At 42.1% G+C, this 19,326-nt stretch overlaps 1 long non-coding RNA gene across 1 annotated transcript; it reads right to left on the bottom strand.

Annotated features, from left to right (window-relative positions):
- Nucleotides 1–261: 261 nt before the first annotated feature.
- Nucleotides 262–15,487, bottom strand: LOC129027234 (uncharacterized). The gene is made up of 3 exons (XR_008498277.1): nt 15,374–15,487; nt 1,748–1,935; nt 262–676 (listed from the first exon to the last, which is right to left on the bottom strand). It is a non-coding gene; the product is annotated as an uncharacterized LOC129027234 (long non-coding RNA).
- Between the last annotated feature and the right edge of the window lie 3,839 nt (nt 15,488–19,326).

The raw sequence follows: 19,326 nt of genomic DNA, 5'->3' as shown, positions 1-19,326 counted from the left end.
ATCATTCAAGAGACATTTATTGAAGTCAAAGAAATGCTGCTGATTCTGGATCATTTCCCCACCATCCAGGATTGTCAGAATCTTAGCTCAAATGCAAGTAAATGTGAAGGTTTGACTTTGTGTATGACCTTCCATTGTAGAAATATTGGCAGCAGTCTGACACCCTCCACCACTACTTTTGTGCCCTACAAATCACTGGCACTGTAGGCTGTGAGTAGTCTAAGCAAGCTTTGAAAGAAACAAATCCCATCACACTTCACTGCAATGGATATTTAATTTTTAATAAATTGTTAGTTGGGGTAAAATGTACATCTCATCAAAGTTGTCATTTTAAGCATATGGTTCAGGAGTGTTCCAAATGTTCACGTGGTTTTGCAACCCAACTCCAGAATATAATTGTCCTGGACACCTGAAACTCTGGACCCATTAAACACAACACCCCTTTCTCCTCTGCACCCAAGCCTTGACAACCACTCTGTTTCTTTCAGTGTCTCTGACTTTGACTCTGCAGATGTCCATATGCAAGGGTCATGCAACATTTGTGTTTCTGCAACTCCTCATTTTACTCAGCATTATGTCCTCAAGATTCATCCATGTTGTAGGAAGCGACAGGATTTCCCGAGGTGATGTTCACTTTCATCCTTATGGGGATTTTCTTGGTATATTTCTAACTTTTCTACCATGGAAGGATTAAAGCAGAATTTTAGGATAGTGAATAAATGCTAGAGAAAACTCAACAATATCTACATATAATTTGAAAGAAATACAGTGAAACTATTGGATTTTGTTTTAAAAAATTATTTCCTCTGTAGTGGTTTCATACCCATGATCTACACTTGTCTATTGAATAGTCCAAGGTTTCTCATCATTTCTGCTGATAAATTTTGATTGCTTGGAAGTGCATTTTAACTTATTTTCATTAAGCTGTATAGAATCTTGCTCAAATGATATTTTCTGGGCTCTATCCAAACATAATGCTTTTTAATGAACACTTTTAAAATTTTTTTTTCCTGAAGAAAGAGGGAAAAGAAGAGGACTTTTCTCTGCAGATTGCCTCTATAGGTGAGTGTCTTCTGGAAAATTATTTTTTTTCTAGAGAGACGTGTGTTTGTTTGTGTCTGTATATTTGAGTATGTTTGTGTGTGTCTGAATGTGTGTGTCTGTGTGTTTCTGTGTTTGTATGATCGTGTCTGCGTCTTTGTGTATTTGTGCATCTGCATTGTGTGTTCATGTGATTGTCTGTGTGTTTCCGTGTTTCTGAATGTGTGTGTCTGTGTGTGTTTCTATGTTTCGGTGATTGTGTCTATGTCATTGCCGGTCTTTCTGTCTGTGTTTGTGTTGTCTGAATGTATGTTGTTTGTGTCATTGTGTCTGGGTCTGTGTGCTTGTCTGTATGTTTGTGTATGTCTGAATGTGTATGTGTGTTTCTGTGTTTGTGTGATTGTGTCTGTGTTTCTGGGCATGAGCTCTGGGGAGCTCTGGGGATAGATAAGCATTTCCCTCACCATCCTTTTTCCTCTTTGCTCTACTCATTTATCATCCACTGAGGATTTTGTGAGTGAAGTGAAACACAGAGTCCCTGGATGGTTTTCTTGATGACAAAGTTGTTAGACTAACCATTCAACTAAATTAACCAATGTAAGAAAAGCCTTGCTCACCAGGGGCTTTGCATTATTAGTGAGAAATAAAGAGTTTGCTTGACCCCAGTCAGTGGTTTTCAAAAGCACATAAGAAGAAAACAAATTACCATAAACACTTCAACATTGGCCAGAGTTTCATCTGACGGGTTGAAAGACACTGCTTCAATTCATCTGCAGCATTTTCAGTGGCATTGTCATCTATAAACTCTTGAAGAAATTCTTTGTATTCAGTCTTAGACACTTCTGGATGGATTGTCTTAGAAAGCACCTCTTCCAGAAGACGGCAGCCCAGAGCCTGGGAAGGAAGCACAATGAAACAGGCTCAATATGGAAGGTGTGAAAGGTTTGGGGCAGACCTATATTATCTTCCTCTTTTTCTTACATCCCAGGAGACATACACTCAGAAAGATAATGGTGCAGGATCTAGGGTCCTCAATTCTGGGAAAAAACCTCAGGCTCCAAGATTTCCTATGAGCCCTGCAACTTCTACCTCTCCCCTCCCCAGGCCAGAATAGCTAAACCTCATGCAACCTCAGTTAATGAGAAGGCTTGAGAAATGAAATACCATGATTTGGTGGAGCATATCAAATATTATTTGGCCTTTCTTTGTTCAAAGTCTTCCAAGTCATGCACTGCTTCACTATTATCATTCAGAACATCATATAAGATTTCCAAGTATTTTAGATGAATGGGTCTAGAACACTGTCCATTAGCTCTGTTGATTCTAACTGCAATAACAAAGAATGTAAAACAGAACCCATTGTTCATGAAGAGATGTGAGGTGGCAACCCCTGAAGGGTACAGAAAAGAGTTCAGGACTTGGATTCTCATGAGCTGGTTGTGCTCTCAACTCTGAAATTTCTATTTAGTTGACAAGCAGCTTGTCACCTTTTTACCCATCTGCAACTAATTTGGGAAGAAATGAGGCATTTGTAGCACATGGAAGTTCCTGGAGGGTGGTGCACCCAGGGAGGGCATGAAGCTCTGCACCCCTTGCCAAATCCTTGCACTACACGTATCCTCATCTGAATCCTTTGCAGTATCCTTTATAATAAGCCAGAAAATATGAAAAAAAAATAATGTATATAACTCTGGGTCAGAATGTGAGTCATGGAAGAGGCTAGGCTCTTCCTGTGTGGAGACAAGGGTTAGGTGTGTAATCAATATTTTGTACTAAATTTTGCTGTGAACCTGAAAGTCCTCTAAAAAATGAAGGGTTTCAGAAAAAATAAATGGATGGAAGCATGTTGTTTAGGATATTCCCTGCACACAAGAAAAGATCCTTGTGGAAAAAAATTAAATCAATTAACTGTACACAATTATAGATAGTTGATCAACTCTGGGAAACATCTCAGACATCAACTAGAAAGTCTTTTAAAATGAATAAGCTGAGTCCATTATGTCAGTTGAATACAAGAATATAAGAATCAATTGCTTTTCTTTAAGCTAGCCCATAATATAATGTTAAAACTGGTACAATTTGCAAGAATAAAAATAGCAGCAACAACAATATATTGAAATCTGTCTAAGTGGGAACGTGCAAGTCTATAAGAATAAAATTATGAAACTTTAGTCACAATATAAAGAGAAATCTAAATAAAGGGAGGCACACACCTGATTCCTGGATGAAACAGTAGAAAATTTAAAGATGTCAGCTACGCTCTGTTCTCCTATAAATTCAATGTAACCTCTATGTAACCTCTAACAGGATCTTACTAGGGCAGCTTTGTGTTTTGTTTAATTCTGAAGTGCTTTTTAGGTCTTTCAAAATTAGAATGTATCCACTGATTGAGGAATAAGGAGAAGCTCAATGTGGGGTCCAGACTAGCTGGGCTCAAGCTCAGCTCTGGCATTTTCTATGAGTTCTTCAGCAAGTTGCTCAGTCTTGCAGCCATAGTTTCCTCGTCTGTAAAATATAGTGATAAAAATAGTGTCTACGGCCAGGCATGGTGGCTCATGCCTGTAATCCCAGCACTTTGGGAGGCCAAGGTGGGCAGTTCACCTGAGGTCAGGAGTTCAAAACCAGCCTGGCCAACATGGTGAAACCCCACCTCTACTAAAAAAAAAAAAAAAAAACCAAATGTTAGCCAGGCATGATGGCAGTTGTCTGTAATCCCAGCTACTTGGGAGGCTGGGGCAGGGAGAACTGCTTGAACCTGGGAGGTGGAAGTTGCAGTGAGCTGTGATCGCACCATTCTACTCCAGCCTGGGTGACAGAGTGAGCCTCCATCTCAAAAAAAAAAAAAACAGTGTCTACCTCATGGGATTAACATAAGGAATAAACTAATTAATAAAGGAAAAATACTCATCACATTGAACACTAATTGTCAATTCCTGCAGTTATGTAACAAAATGAAAAATATAAATAATAAGTCAAAGAAATCAATCACCTCCTTCTCAACACAAAATATTAAACTGAATCTAACGAATTTTGCCAACAAGGAGTGTTTATTTACCGTGTGTCCTAACACAGAATGCTTCTGAATCTGCTTTTGGTTCCACTGGGAATTCCTACAGTTAAGATCATTAGTTCTTGGGGGTTTCTCTTTGTTCAAATCCCCACTCCCTCTGTCTCTGTACAGGGGAGCTGTTTTCTTCTTCCTTCCTTCTTTCTTGCCTATTAAACTTTTCACTCCTTAAAACCACTCCAAATGAGTCTGTATCATTTTATCCAAACTGGTGCAAGGACCAAGAACCCTGGCGTTCCTCCACTCATCGGAGCCGTATCATTTTGGTGCACTGGCCAGGAAAGGGAACTCATTCATCAGACGTGAGTATGGAGTGAATCTCAACTTTAAATCTGTCCTTTAATCTCAAGGCTCTCTTCCAGCTATCCTGTGGCCAAACTTTCTTTCTCTCTCTGTCTGCAGTCTCTTGCTGTCTCTCTCTCTCTGTCTAATGTGCAGGAATCTTTACAGTTCAGGGAAACAGGTCTGTTAGAAGAGACCACAAATCACGGTGGGCAGTAACTCAATAAACATCTCTCCATGGTTTCTCTGGTGAACACATGGTATTTCTAAGCCACCTAGTGGAAATAAAAATCCTCTTCATGAGACACATTGCTGGTTCTCTGCGGTACATTGCTGCTTCATAACTTTTCCATTTTGTGCTTTTCTACTGCTACTTCTGTGGATGGGAAAGCTCTGCTTTTAACAATTAGGGGTAAAATGTCTTCCACAGCCAGATTTTAGTTCTGAGATTGTCCCATCAGTAGGAAAATGGCCATTCAGTACCTACATTGCTTTAAGGCACCTATTCTATCTCAGATTAAGATAGTACTTAATTAGTAAGGGGACTTTAAGTCTGGAAGTTAACCGGAAGCATTTTTCTATGGGTAAATGCTTTATTGCATGCCATAATAGCAGGATATAGAGTTCAATCTAGCATGTCCCCTCCCTTAAAAGGGCCTTTCCCAATTACGTGTTTTTTCTTGAAGTCCGTTTTTTTAGGAAAACACATCGGCCACACAAGTGTAGGAGGTCAAAGGGAAATAAAAGGCAGAGGACTAAGACTGCTTGAGGAAGGCATGACTAAGACCCAAAAGTTTAGTTTCTCTAGTGCCATGGCTTGGAGATTCACACCTGCAGTCACCCGTGGCACATTTTAATAGGTGCTGGGATTCAGGAGCCAAGGAGAAAAGATAGTTGGGTGGACTCCGCCTACTGTTTTTGTCTCCATCTTGGATCACATATTGAAAGGAAGGAGACTAACAGGATGCTTTTATCCCCACTTCTCTTTTTTTTTTTTTTTGAGATGGAGTTTCATTCTTGTTGCTCAGGCTGGAGTGCAATGGTGCCATCTTGGTTCACTGCAACCTCTGCCTCTTGGGTTCAAGTGATTCTCCTGCCTCAGCCTCCCGAGTAGCTGGGATTACAAGTGCCTGCCACCACACCCGACTACTTTTTTTTTTTTTGTATTCTTAGTAGACATGGGGTTTCGCCATGTTGGCCAGGCTGGTCTTGAACTCCTGGCCTCACTTCACTTTCTAGATGGGTAACAGATCACCTTTAACATGCACTCCCCTGGAGTGTATGTTAAAGCACTGGGACTCTTTCAGCCCTGAAACTTTGAAGAAAAAGTGGCTTATTTCCTTTTGCACAACAGCATGGCCTTTTCACTAGACCTTTACAAGTGTTGAAAATCAACCCAGCTCTTTTGGCAATCATATCAGGCAGGCCCAAAGAGAATAATTACCCAAAATTAGAGAAGAAAGCTCCAGGGAAACCATCTGAGGATTCCCTTATTTGGGGACCCTTCAAGTTCCCTTCTCATTGCAAGACCTTAGGCAAGTAAAGGGTGACTTAGGCTGATTTTCTGACAACCATGATAGGTATACAGAAGCTTTCCAAAATTTAACTCAGGTATTTGACCTCTCATGGAAGAATGTTATGCTGCTCCTAAGCCAAACCCTAACTGCTGCTGAAACAGGCAGCTCTGAAAGCAGAAGAAAATTTTGGAGATGAGAGCTGGGTGCGGTGGCTCATGCCTGTAATCCCAGCACTTTGGGAGGCTGAGGCGGGCGGATCACGAGGTCAGGAGATCGAGACCATACTGGCTAACACGGTGAAACCCTGTCTCTACTAAAAATACAAAAAAATTAGCCAGGCTTGGCGGTGTGCACCTGTAGTCCCAGCTGCTGGGGAGGCTGAGGCAGGAGAATGGTGTGAACCCAGGAGGCGGAGCATGCAGTGAGCTGAGATCGTGCCACTGCACTCCAGCCTGGGTGACAGAGCAAGACTCAGTCTCAAAAAAAGAAAATTTTGGAAATGAGTGATATGTATCCTACAGTAGGCCAACAGAGAAAACAGAAGGGAAGAGAAAACAGGGAAGGCAAAGAAATAGGGGAAACACCATTCCCAATAGGAAGGCTTGTCAGTTTACCTGTGAGGTAACTTTTTGTAAGGTTCAGAAGCCAAAAATCTTAATGGCTTGGTGTGGCTAAAGTCAAGTAACAAGGAATTTAAAAGGATTTTCTTTAAAAGTGCTCAGCTTAATTAAAAGTGGATATGTTCAAGTTATAGGTATATTGAAAAGGCCTTTATGCTTTTCTCTTCTTGAATCTTGTTTTTCAGGAAAAAGGCTCTTTTCTTCTCAGTCAACTGAATTCTTTTTCTCCATTTTTCGTCTTACCATTCTTAATGCATGCATGAGAAGCCCTAAGATAACTTCTGGTGGCAGGGGACTCCTTGGGAAAAACAGAGGAGGCACCACAGACCCTATCTTGGAAAAAAAAAAAAAACTCTGTTTTCCTCATGAAACCCCCAAAATTAAAAGCAGATATTTCCTTCTCAAAATCAAAGGCTCTGTTCTGTTACATATTGTGTAATCTACCATTTTGAGTTTTGGGGGTGTCAAATTACTTCACATTATGAGAAAGCTTTGGTGTGTAATAACTAGGTAGAAAATTCAATGTAAGGGATGGCTAATAGTAGTTATAAATCAATGAAGCATGCTCTTGGCCACCTGAAAGATATGGCAACATCCTCACCCCTAACTAAGAGATGAGACTCCCATGGGGAATGGGCTAATTACAAAATAAGCCAATTGGCTTTGGGTTCCCTTGCAATGAAATGCATGATAGAACCACTACACTGTCTTCTCCCATAGTATCTCCCTCCTTTTAGGGACCCAAGATCCGGTATAAAATGGCTCCCTTAATTTTAGGGATCTGCCTTTGCCTTCAGCTGTGTCTCTTTATTAGGTATGCTACGTAGCCGGGTTCCTTCAAGGGCTCCACCCTAAAGCCAGTAATCCAATTAAGAAACTGCCAAGTGAAAAATCCTACAAGTGCTGAATCTTCTGTTTCTTAGTGTTGCTATATATGTGCTGTGTGTGATGTCTATAAAAAGAGCTCTAATTCATTGGCTTAAAGAAAAATAAGTGCTTAAATCAAATTTTTTAGTTCACATGACTTTAAGAAATAAAAATAGTCTGAAGGATTATTAGTAAAAGGCAAGTGTCATCAAAATGCAAATAGGTTGTCTAAATCATACAACTTAGATACCAGGTTTGCTAAATGTTCCAAGGTTGTATACTGCCTGCTTTACAAATAGGTAAGGCCTGGGACTCATGGAGCTAGAAGCTGAAAAGTCAGACTTTATCTGCACTTCTGTCTGGGTCCTAGGATCCACAGCTGGAACATAATTAAAATTGCTTACTAACCAGGTTTTTCACCAAAAATAAAAGGTGAAGAGTAAATTTATTGTAAACCACAGAGATAAATAAACTTCTTTGTCAGTTGATGGTGTTTTCTAAATACACAATCATGTCATCTGCAAACAGAGACAATTGGATTTCCTCTTTTCCTATTTGAATACCCTTTATTTCTTTCTCTCGCCTGATTGCTCTGGCCAGAACTTCCAATACGATGTTGAATAGGAGTGGTGAGAGAGGGCATCCTTGTCTTGTGCCAGTTTTCAAAGGGAATGCTTCCAGCTTTTGCCCATTCATATGATATTGGCTGTGGGTTTGTCATAAATAGCTCTTATTATTTTGAGATACATTCCATCAATACCTAGTTTATTGAGAGTTTTTAGCATGAAGACTGTTGAATTTTATCAAAGGCCTCTTCTGCATCTATTGAGATTGTCATGTGGTTTTTGTCATTGGTTCTGTTTATGTGATGAATTATATTTATTGATTTGCATATGTTGAACCAGCCTTGCATCCCAGGGATGAAGCCGACTTGGTCGTGGTGAATAAGCTTTTTTATGTGCTGCTGGATTCAATTTGCCAGTATTTTATTGAGGATTTTCTCATCGATATTCATCCGAGAGATTAGCCTGAAATTTTCTTTTTTTGTTGTGTCTCTACCAGGTTTTGGTGTCGGGATGATACTGGCCTCATAATATGAGTTAGAGAGGATTCCCTCTTTTTCTATTGTTTGGAATAGTTTCAGAAGGAATGCTACCAACTCCTCTTTGGACCTCTGGTAGAATTTGGCTGTGAATCTGTCCATTCCTGGACTTTTTTTGGTTGGTAGGCTATTAATTATTGCCTCAATTTCAGAACTTGTTATTGGTCTATTCAGGGATTCAAATTCTTCTTCATTTCATCTTGGGAAGATGTATGTGTCCAGGAATTTATCCATTTCTTCCAGATTTTCTAGTTTATTTGCATAGAGGTGTTTATAGTATTCTCTAATGGTAGTTTGTATTTCTGTGGGATCAGTGCTTATATCCCCTTTATCATTTCTTTTCTTCATTAGTCTGGCTACCAGTCTACCTATCTTGTTGATCTTTTCAAAAAACCAGCTCCTGGGTTCATTGATTTTTTGAAGGATTTTTCATGTCTCTATCTCCTTCAGTTCTGCTCTGATTTTAGTTATTTCTCATTCTCTGCTAGCTTTTGAATTTGTTCACTCTTGCTTCTCTAGTTCTTTTAATTGTGGTGTTATAGTGTCGATTTTAGATCTTTCCTGCTTTCTCTTATGGGCATTTAGCGCTATAAATTTCCCTCTAAACACTACTTTGAATGTGTCCCAGCGATTCTGGTACATTGTGTCTTTGTTCTCATTGGTTTCAAATAACTTATTATTTTCTGCCTTAATTTCATTATTTACCCAATAGTCCTTCAGGAGCAGGTTGTTCAGTTTCCATGTAGTTGTGCAGGTTTTGAGTGAGTTTCTTAATCCTGAGTTCTAATTTGATTGCACTGTGGTCTGAGAGGCTGTTTGTTATGATTTCCGTTCTTTTGCATTTGCTGAAGAGTGTTTTACTTCCAATTATGTGGTCAATTTTAGAATAAGTGCATTGTGGTGCTGAGAAGAATGTATATTCTGTTGATTTGGGGTGGAGAGTTCTGTAGATGTCTGTTAGGTCCACTTGGTCCAGAGCTGCATTCAAGTCCTGAATATCCTTGTTAACCTTCTGTCTTGTTGATCTGTCTAATATTAACAGTGAGGGGTTAAAATCTCCCACTATTATTGTGTGGGAGTCTAAGTCTCTTTCTAGGTCTCTAAGAACTTGCTTTATGAATCTGGATGCTCATGTATTGGGTGCATATATATTTAGGATAGTTAGCTCTTCCTGTTGCATTGATTCATTTACCATTATGTAATGCCCCTCCTTGTCTCTTTTGATCTTTGTTGGTTTAAAGTCTGTTTTACCAGAGACCAGGATAGCAACCCCTGCTTTTTTTTGCTTTCCATTTGCTTGGTAAATATTCCTCCATCCCATTATTTTAAGCCTATGTGTGTCTTTGCACATGAGATGGGTCTCCTGAATACAGCACGCCGATGGGTCTTGACTCTATCCAATTTTCCAGTTCATGTCTTTTAATTGGGGCATTTAGCCCATTTATATTTAAGGTTAATATTGTTATGTGTGAATTTGATCTCGTCATTATGATGTTAGCTGGTTATTTTGCTCATTAGTTGATGCAGTTTCTTCATAGTGTCGATGGGCTTTACAATTTAGTATGTTTTTGCTGTGGCTGCTTCTGGTTGTTCCTTTCCCTGTTTAGTGCTTCCTTCAGGAGCCTTGTAAGGCAGGCCTGGTGGTGACAAAAATCTCTCAGCATTTGCTTGTTTGTAAAAGATTGTATTTCTCCTTCGCTTATGAAGCTTAGTTTGGCTGGATACGAAATTCTGGGTTGAAAATTCTTTTCTTTAAGAATGTTTATTATTGGCCCCCACTCTCTTCTGTCTTGTAGGGTTTCTGCAGAGAGATCCTCTGTTAGTCTGATGGGCTTCCCTTTGTGAGTAACCCAACCTTTCTCTCTGGCTGCCCTTAACATTTCTTCATTTCAACCTTGGCTAATCTTGGTGAATCTGATAATTATGTGTCTTGGGGTTGCTCTTCTTGAGGAGTATCTTTGTGGTGTTCTCTGTATTTCCTGAATCTGAATGTTGGCCTGTCTTGCTAGGTTGGGGAAGTCCTCCTGGATAATATCCTGAAGAATGTTTTCCAACTTGGTTCCATTCTTCCCGTCACTTCCAGGTACACCAATCAAATGTAGGCTTGGTCTTTTCACATAGTCCTATAATTCTTGGAGGCTTTGTTCATTCTTTTTAATTATTTTTTCTCTAATCTTGTCTTATGCTTTGTTTCATTAAGTTGATCTTCAGTCTCTGATATCCTTACTTCTGCTTGATCAGTTCATCTACCGATACTTGTGTATGCTTCACAAAGTTCTCATGCTTTGTTTTTCAGCTCCATCAGGTAATTTATGTCATTTATGTTCTTCTCTAAACTGGTTATTCTAGTTAGCAATTCCTGTAACCTTTTTTTTTTCCTCTAACCTTTTTTCAAGGTTCTTAGCTTCCTTGCATTGGGTTAGAACATGCTCCTTTAGCTAAGAGGAGTTTGTTATTACCCACCTTCTGAAGCCTACTTCTGTCAATTCATCAAACTCATTCTCTGTCCAGTTTTTTTCCCTTGCTGGCAAGAAGTTGTGATCCTTTGGAGGAGAAGAGGCATTCTAGTTTTCAGAATTGTCAGACTTTTGGTGCTGGTTTCTCCCCATCTTCATGTATTTATCCACATTTGGTCTTTGATGTTGATGACCTTCAGACAGGGTTTCTGAGTGGATGTCCTTTTAGTTGACGTTTATGCTCTTCCTTTCTGTTTGTTAGTTTTCCTTCTAACAGTCAGGCCCCTCTGCTGCAGGTCTGCTGGACTTTGCTGGAAGTCCACTCCAGACCCTGTTTGCCTGGGTATCTCCAGCGGATGCTGTAGAACAGCAAAGATTGCTGCCTGGTCCTTCCTCTGGAAGCTTTGCCCCAGAAGGGCACCCACCAGATGCCAGCCAGAGCTTTCCTGTATGAGGTGTCTGTCAGCCCCTGCTGGGAGGTGTCTCCCAGTCAGGAGACTCGGGGGTCAGGGACCCACCTGAGGAGGCAGTCTGACCCTTAGCAGAGCTAGAACCCTGTGTTCGCAGATCCACTGCTGTCTTCAGAACCGGTAGGCAGGGATGTATAAGTCTGCTGAATCTATGCCCACAGCTGCCCCTTCCCCCAGGTGCTCTGTCCCAAGGAGATGGGGATTTTATCTATAAACCCCTGACTGGGGCTGCTGCCTTTTTTTTTCAGAGATGCCCTGCCCAGAGAGGAGGAATCTAAAGAGGCAGTCGGCTGCAGTGGCCTTGCTGAGCTGCGAAGGGCCCTGCTCAGTTGAAACTTCCCCGTGGCTTAGTTTACATTGTGAGGGAAAAACCGCCTACTCAAGCCTCAGTAATTGTGGATGCCCCTCCCCCACCAAGCTCAAGTGTCTGAGATCTACTGCAGACTGCTGTGCTGGCAGAGAGAATTTCAAGCCAGTGAAACTTAGCTTGCTGGGTTCCATGGGGGTGGGATCCTCTGAGCTAGACCACATGGCTCCCTGGTTTCAGCCCCCTTCCCAGGGGATTGAATGGTTCTGTCTCACTGGCATTCCAGGCACCACTGGGGTATGGAAAAAAAAAAAAACTCCTGCAGCTAGCTCAGTGTCTGCCCAAACAGCTGCCCAGTTTTGTGCTTGAAACCCAGGGCCCTGGTGGCATAGGCACCCAAAGGAATCTCCTGGTCCGTGGGTTGTGAAGACCAAGGGAAAAGCATAGTATCTGGGCCAGAGTGCACCATTCCTCACAGCAGAGTCCCTCACAGCTTCCCTTGGCTAGAGGAGGGAGTTCCCTGATGCCTTGTGCTTCCCTGGTGAAGCGATGCCCCACCCTGCTTCAGCTCACCCTCCATGGGCTGCACCCACTGTCTAACCAGTCCCAATGAGATGAGCTGGGTACCTCAGTTGGAAATGCAGAAATCACCCGCCTTCTGCATTGATCTCACTAGGAGCTGCAGAACACAGCTGTTCCTGTTCAGCCATCCTGCCAGCGTTTCATGTGTACATTTACAATATCGGATCATGCAAAATCTCCCTCCAGAGAGCTCTACCAATTCATTCACCCACCATCATATATGAGGTCACCTGTGGAGATTTTTCTGATACAAAATGTTACATAGAAAATGTGTGGTTATAAATCCCCATTTTCTTTATCCAATCCACCAATTATGGGCACCTAGGTTGATTCCATGACTTTGCTCTTGCGAAAAGTGCTGCAATGAACTGTTCTGTGTGTGTCATACACTCATAGAATAGTTTGTTTTCTTTCGGATATATACCCAGTAATGGGATTGTGGGATTGAGTGGTAATTCTGTTTTCAGTTCTTTGAGAAATCTCCAAACTGCTTTCCACAGTGGCTCAACTAATTTACAGTCTCACCAGCAGTGTATAAGCATTCTCTCTTCTCTGAAACCTTGCCAACATCTGTTATTTCCTGATGTTTTAATAATAGTCATTATGACTGGTATGAGATGGTATCTCTTTGGTATGTCTTCTTCTGAGAAGTGTCTGTTCATGTCTCTTGCCCATTTTTTAATGTGGTTGTTTGCATTTTGCTTGTTGATTTGTTTTAGTTCCTTATAGTTCCTTATCCTTATAGATGCTGGATATTAGACCTTTGTCAGATGCATAGTATGCAGATATTTTCTCCTATTCTGTAGGTTGTCTGTTTACTTTGTTGATAGTCTTTTGCTATGCAGAAGCTCTTTAGTTTAATTAGGTCCTATGTGTCTATTTTTGTTTTTTGCAATTGCTTTTGGAGACTTCTTTAAATCATTGCCAAAGCCTCCCAAAGTGCTGGGGTTACAGACATGAGCCACTGCGCCTGCCCTGGGATTGCATTCTTGATTTAACTCTCAGTGTGGACATTATTGATGTATAGAAATACTACTGATCTTTTTACATTGATATCATATCCTAAAACTTTTCATATTCTTTTGTTTTCAATGTTTCTTATAAACAAGAGATTACCAGGTTTTATTATTTAATCTCAGAGTCTCTGCCATTTGACAGGACAAGTTTAACTCATTTATATGTATTTTCATTAGTTACATTAGTGCTTATTTCTCTCATTTTATTTTTGGTTTTTTATTTTTGTGGGTACATAGTAGGTATATATATTTATGGGATACATGAGATGTTTTGATACAGGCATCTAATTCATAATAATCACATAAAGGAAAATGGGGTATTTATCCTCTCAAGTGCTTATCCTTTGTGTTACAAACAATCCAATTATACTGTTTTAGTTTTTTTGCTTGTTTGTTTGTTTTGAGATGGAGTCTCGCTCTGTCACCCAGGCTGGAGTGCAGTGGCACCATCTCGGCTCACTGCAAGCTCCACCTCCCAGGTTCATGCCATTCTCCTGCCTCAGCCTCCCCAGTAGCTGGGACTACAGGTGCCTGCCACCATGCCTGGCTAATTTTTTGCATTTTTAGTAGAGACGGGCTTTCACCATGTTAGCCAGGATGGTCTCAATCTCCTGACCTCATGATCCACCCACCCCAGCCTCCCAAAGTGCTGGGATTACAGGCGTGAGCCACCACACCCTGCCTATTTTAGTTATTTTTAAGTTCAGTTAAATTATTATTGACTGTAGTCACCCTGTGTGCTATCAAATAGTAGGTCTTATTCATTCTTTCTATTGTTTTGTACCCATTAACCATCCTCACTTCCCCCCACCTACTCCTCTACTACCATTCCTTCTACTCTCTTATCTCCATTAGTTCAATTGTTTTGATTTTAAATCCCACAAATAAGTGACAACATGAAATATTTGTCTTTTTGTGCCTGGTTTATTTTACTTAACATAACGATATCCAGTTTCATCTATGTTGTTGCAAATGACAGGATCTCATCTTTTTTATGGTTAAATAGTACTCCATTGTGTATATGTACCATATTTTCTTTATCCATTCTTCTGTTGATGAACACTTAGGTTGCTTCCAAATCTTGGGTATTGTGAACAGTGCTGCAACAAACATGGGAGTGCAGATATCTTTTCAATATAACAATTCCTTTCTTTTGGGTATATACTTAGAAGTGGGATTGCTGAATCATATGGTAGCTCTATTTTTAGTTTTTTGAGGAACCGTCAAACTCTTCTCTATAATAGTTGTGCTAATTTACACTCATGCCAACAGTGTATGAGGGTCTCCTTTTCTCCACATCCCCTCCAGCATTTGTTATTGTCTGTCTTCTAGATATAAGCCATTTTAACTGGGATGAGATGATATCTCATTGCAGCTTTTGATTTGCATTTCTCTGATGATCAGTGGTGTTGAGCACCTTTCTCTTACCTTATTTTGTTTTCTATTTCCTGTACTTTTTTCTAACTTTCTTGCTTACATTAGAGTTTAATTCTGAAACATAATATTTTCTACTTCCAGTACTTTTTAAACATTCCTACTATGGACTAATTTCATTCTGCTGGTTCGAAAGTTATGCATTCTATTTTTGCTGTTCTGGTGATTGTCCCTAACTTACTGACCTATATATAGGTATAATTTTTCCATCAATCCTTTAACTTATTAGTACCTGTGTTGTTCCCCAAATAAAATAAGTGCACTAGCTCAGTCTTACCTCCCTTCAGTCACTCCTACATTGTACCTCCATCCTCACCATTTTACAACATCTAAAATTAATCCCTGGTTGTCTCAGTTCACTTTCTGTTTTATTAGTTCTTGTTTTCTTGGAAAACAATAAACTTTACTAAAATATTTGCTTTCCCACACCTCTCATATCAGCATTCTGGTTTTATTTCTCTTCTTATTGAAGTTCTTTCTTTAAGATTCTGTCCACAGAAAGGTTTTGTGTGGCAAGTCATATTAGGCTGTGTATTAGTCCATGCTCACACTGCTATAAAGAAATACCTGAGACTGGGTAATTTATAAACGAAAGAAGTTTAATTGACTCACAGTTCTGCAGGCTGCACAGGAAGCTGGTGGCATCTGCTTCGAGGTTTCAGGGAGCTTTTAGACATGGCAGAAGCCAAAGTGGGAACAGGCATCTTACATGGCAGGAGCAGGACCAAGCTGGGGGGGAGGGGCCACACACTTTTAAACAACCAGATCTCACAAGAACTCATTATTGTGACAACAGCACCAAGGGGAAATGACGTTAAACCATGAGAAACCACCCCTATGATCCAATCACCTCCTACCAGGCCCCACCTTCAGCACTGGGGATTACATTTCAATATGAGATTTGGGTTGGGACACAGATCCCAACCATATCAGGCTGTGTGTATCAGTTAGAAATATGTTTGGCTACAAATAACACCCAAATGACTGACATAAACAAGATGGTGGTTTCTTTTTTGGTTTTGTTGTTGTTGTTGTTGTTTGAGACGGAGTTTCTCCCTTGTTGCCCAGGCTGGAGTGCAATCGTGCAATCTCGGCTCACTGCAACCCCCACCTCCAGGGTTCAAGCCATTCTCCTGCCTCAGCCTCCCAAGTAGCTGGGATTACAGGCACGCGCCACCATGCCCAGCTATTTTTTTTTTAAAATTTTTAGTAGAGACGGGGTTTCACCATGTTGGCCAGGCTGGTCTCAAACTCCCAACCTCAGGTGATCCACCCACCTCGGCCTCCCAAAGTGCTGGGATTTCAGGCGTGAGCCACCGCGCCCAGACGGTTTCTCTTATTTTATTTAAAAGAAATCTGGGAGTAGGCAGTGTAAAGTCGGTACATTAACTCCATAATAATCAATTTCCCAGGCTCCAGGCTCTTTTTTCTGTGTCTGAATTTTACCCTACTCAATTCATGGTTTCAATACTCAAGGTGGCCTCATATTCTAAGAATGCCAGAGCTCCAATCATCATGTCCATGTTCTGGGAAGGGACAAGGAGAAAGAGAGAGAGAGCAAGGGGCACATTTCCCATCCAGATGCGCTGCCTGGGCCGGCTGGGTGAGGGCTGCCAGCAGAGCAGAAGTTGTCCTGGAGAGTTGTACACATCCACCACACAGAAGCTCATCTGAGTCTCTGGCCGAGTCCTGGCCACCCGGCTGCAGTAGCTTTTTCCCTGTGAAAGTTAATCTTCAGGAAATGGGCATCCCACTCTGTGTGTGGCAATGAAGTCCAGGGCTTTCAGGTTGAAGCTCCTCTGCCTCTGTCACCCACAAACATGAGGCAGCAGCAGAGACACTCAACAGGACGGGCCCGCGGTGCTCTGCCGCTGCGCCACAGCACCACCTACTGGCCAGGAGACAGCTCGGCATCCCCGCCGTGGTTGGAACTCCTCAGGTCAAGATCAAGTGGAGCCTCTCCTGCAGAAAATGCGCGATGAGAGGACTTTACACGGGGCTAGGCGTGGTTGCTCACACCTGTAATCCCAGCACTTTAGGAGGCCAAGGCGGGCAGATCAACTGAGGTCAGGAGTTCGAGACCAACCAGGCCAACATGGTGAACACCCCGTCTCTACTAAAAACACAAAAATTAGCCGGGCGTGGTAGCAGGTGCCTGTAATCCCAGCTACTTGGAAGGCGGAGGCAAGAGAATCGCTTGAACCCGGGAGGCAGAGATTACAGTGAGCCAAGATCGCACCATCGCACTCCAACCTGGGAGACTAGAGCGAGACTTCGTATCAAAAAAAAAAAAAAAGGACATTACAAGGAAGTGCCACAGCGGGCTGGGTCCTCTGCTCTGAGGAAATGCCACAGCGTGCTGGGTCCTCTGCTCTGGCTGGTACTATAGAAGGAGGCATGTAGCCCTCGACAGCATTTTCAGGGCAGGGTAATTCCCCATTTTATGCTCAATCGCAAGACCTTAATTCTTTTCGTTTCTTTCCTTTTCTTTTCTTTTTTTGTAGATAGAGTCTCATTCTGTCATCCCGGCTGGAGTGCAGTGGCACAATCATAACTAACTGCAGCCTCAACCTCACCAGGCTCAGGTGATTCTCCCACCTCAGCCTTCCAAGTAGCTGGGACAACAGGCGTGCGCCACCACACCTGGCTAATTTTCATATTTTTTGTAGAGACGGGATCTCATCATATTGCCCAGCCTGATCTCAAACTCCTGGCTCAAGCAATCCACCCACTTCGGCCTCCCAAAGTGCTGGGATTACACACACGAGCCACCACATCCAGCCTGGCCATTAAGTCTTAATTCAAGGCAACCAATTCTTTCCAATCCCTACACTCTACCTTCCAAGCCAGCCCAGAATAAGACTAGCACCTCCCACCTCATGAACCCAGATCTACCCTTCTTGCCTCCTCAGTAACCAGTCCCCCACCCCAGAATGAAATCATTTATCATTTAAGCCCTCAAAATACATAGGGTCTTATCATAGTCCTCTCCGCAGATGCACGGGGCCTCCTTCCCTACTCCTGTCCTTCTAAGGATGGCTACTGTGATGGAAGTCTTGCATTGGTACCCACCCCACATATCTTCATAATTCATAATTCTCTATCCTGCTCCAGGACCTGGTGGGCTAACCTGTGTGTTCTACATAGACAGACCCCTTTGCCCTCTGGATTCCAGTTGGATTTGGCCAATGAGAAGCACTGGCAAGAGATAAGGGAGACAGCCTGGACATGATGGCCCATGCCTGTAATACCAGCACTTTGGGAGGCCAACGCAGGCGGATCACCTGAGGTCCAGGAGTTTGAGACCAGCCTGACCAACATGGCAAAACTTGTCTCTACTAAAAATACAAAAATTAGCCTGGGGTGGTGGGTGTGCCTGTAATCCCAGCTACTCGGGAGGCTGAGGCAGGGAGAATTGCTTGAACCCAGGAGACAGAGGTTGCAGTGAGCCAAGATTGTGCCACTGTACTCCAGCCTGGGCAACAGAGCATTACTCTGTCTCAAAAGACAGAGAGAGAGAGACAGACAGGCAGACAGAGAGAAAGAGAGAGAGATGAGGGAGAGAGGAGAAAGAGATCAAGTCTTTATTTCCCCACCTCCCCCCTTGTAAGGTGGCAGCATCCCTTGACCAAAGGCCACAGCTCATATCAAGCAGCATCCTCTGCAGAGCTCTTTCTGTCCTCAGTTTCTGGTAACTGCTTATTTCCCTTGTATCTTCAGGGCTAGGAGTGGTCACAGAGCCCTGTCGCTCTGGTCCTAGGGTACTGTGCTATCCCTTGTGTTTCCTACCTCCTGCCCACATTTTTGTAAAGAGTCCCCCTGTGTATTTCTCCTCGATCTGAGTGTGCTCTCTCCTGCCAGGAGCCTAATACAGTTACCTTTGGTGGCAGTAGTTTCAAGGTGGTTTTCTGTACCAGGATGTGCTGCAAAAACCTAGAGCTTTTCTTGCTAAGGAAAAGAATAATCACAAACTAATCCTAAGCAGGACAGCCCTCTACAGAAGTTTTCCCAACCTAATTTACAGAGATGATATTCACAAGGGTTATGTCTTTCGACCCTAAATTTTTATTTACCATACAAGCAAAATCATATTGATTGCTAGGTGGTTGGCTAAGTCCCCTTGGTAGCTAATTGGCTGACTCCCTCCCACTAACCTTGAAACATGAATGATTTTACTTTATACCTCAACAAAAATACAAACTTCTGGGAATATTCATCCTGGGAAGGCCAAGAGTAACCAGCTTCAGAAGGGAAAAACAGTGACCAAAGAAGGCACAGGACACTGTCCTCAGGCCACCCAGCTCATCTTCACCAGGTGAGGTCATGCAAACCATACCCCACCCGTCCCACACATGGGACAGCATATCAGAGAGAGAAGCAGGGGCAGGGTGCAGGCCAGCTGAAAGTAGAACAATTTTATCCAAAAGAGGGTGAACCCTGCCTATGGGTGATTTGCTAATCAGATCCTAAGTTTTTAACTGGATTGGACATTTAGTGAATTTTTTTTTTTTTTTTTGTAACTAGTAGGTAGGGGACTTAGGAAGAAGGCCAGACAAGTTACAATA

This window comes from Pongo pygmaeus, chromosome 9 (assembly GCF_028885625.2).
Source record: "Pongo pygmaeus isolate AG05252 chromosome 9, NHGRI_mPonPyg2-v2.0_pri, whole genome shotgun sequence".
NCBI classification, from domain to species: domain Eukaryota; kingdom Metazoa; phylum Chordata; class Mammalia; order Primates; family Hominidae; genus Pongo; species Pongo pygmaeus.
The sequence above is the reverse complement of the archived record's forward strand: the minus strand, read 5'-3'. Positions and strand labels throughout refer to the sequence as shown.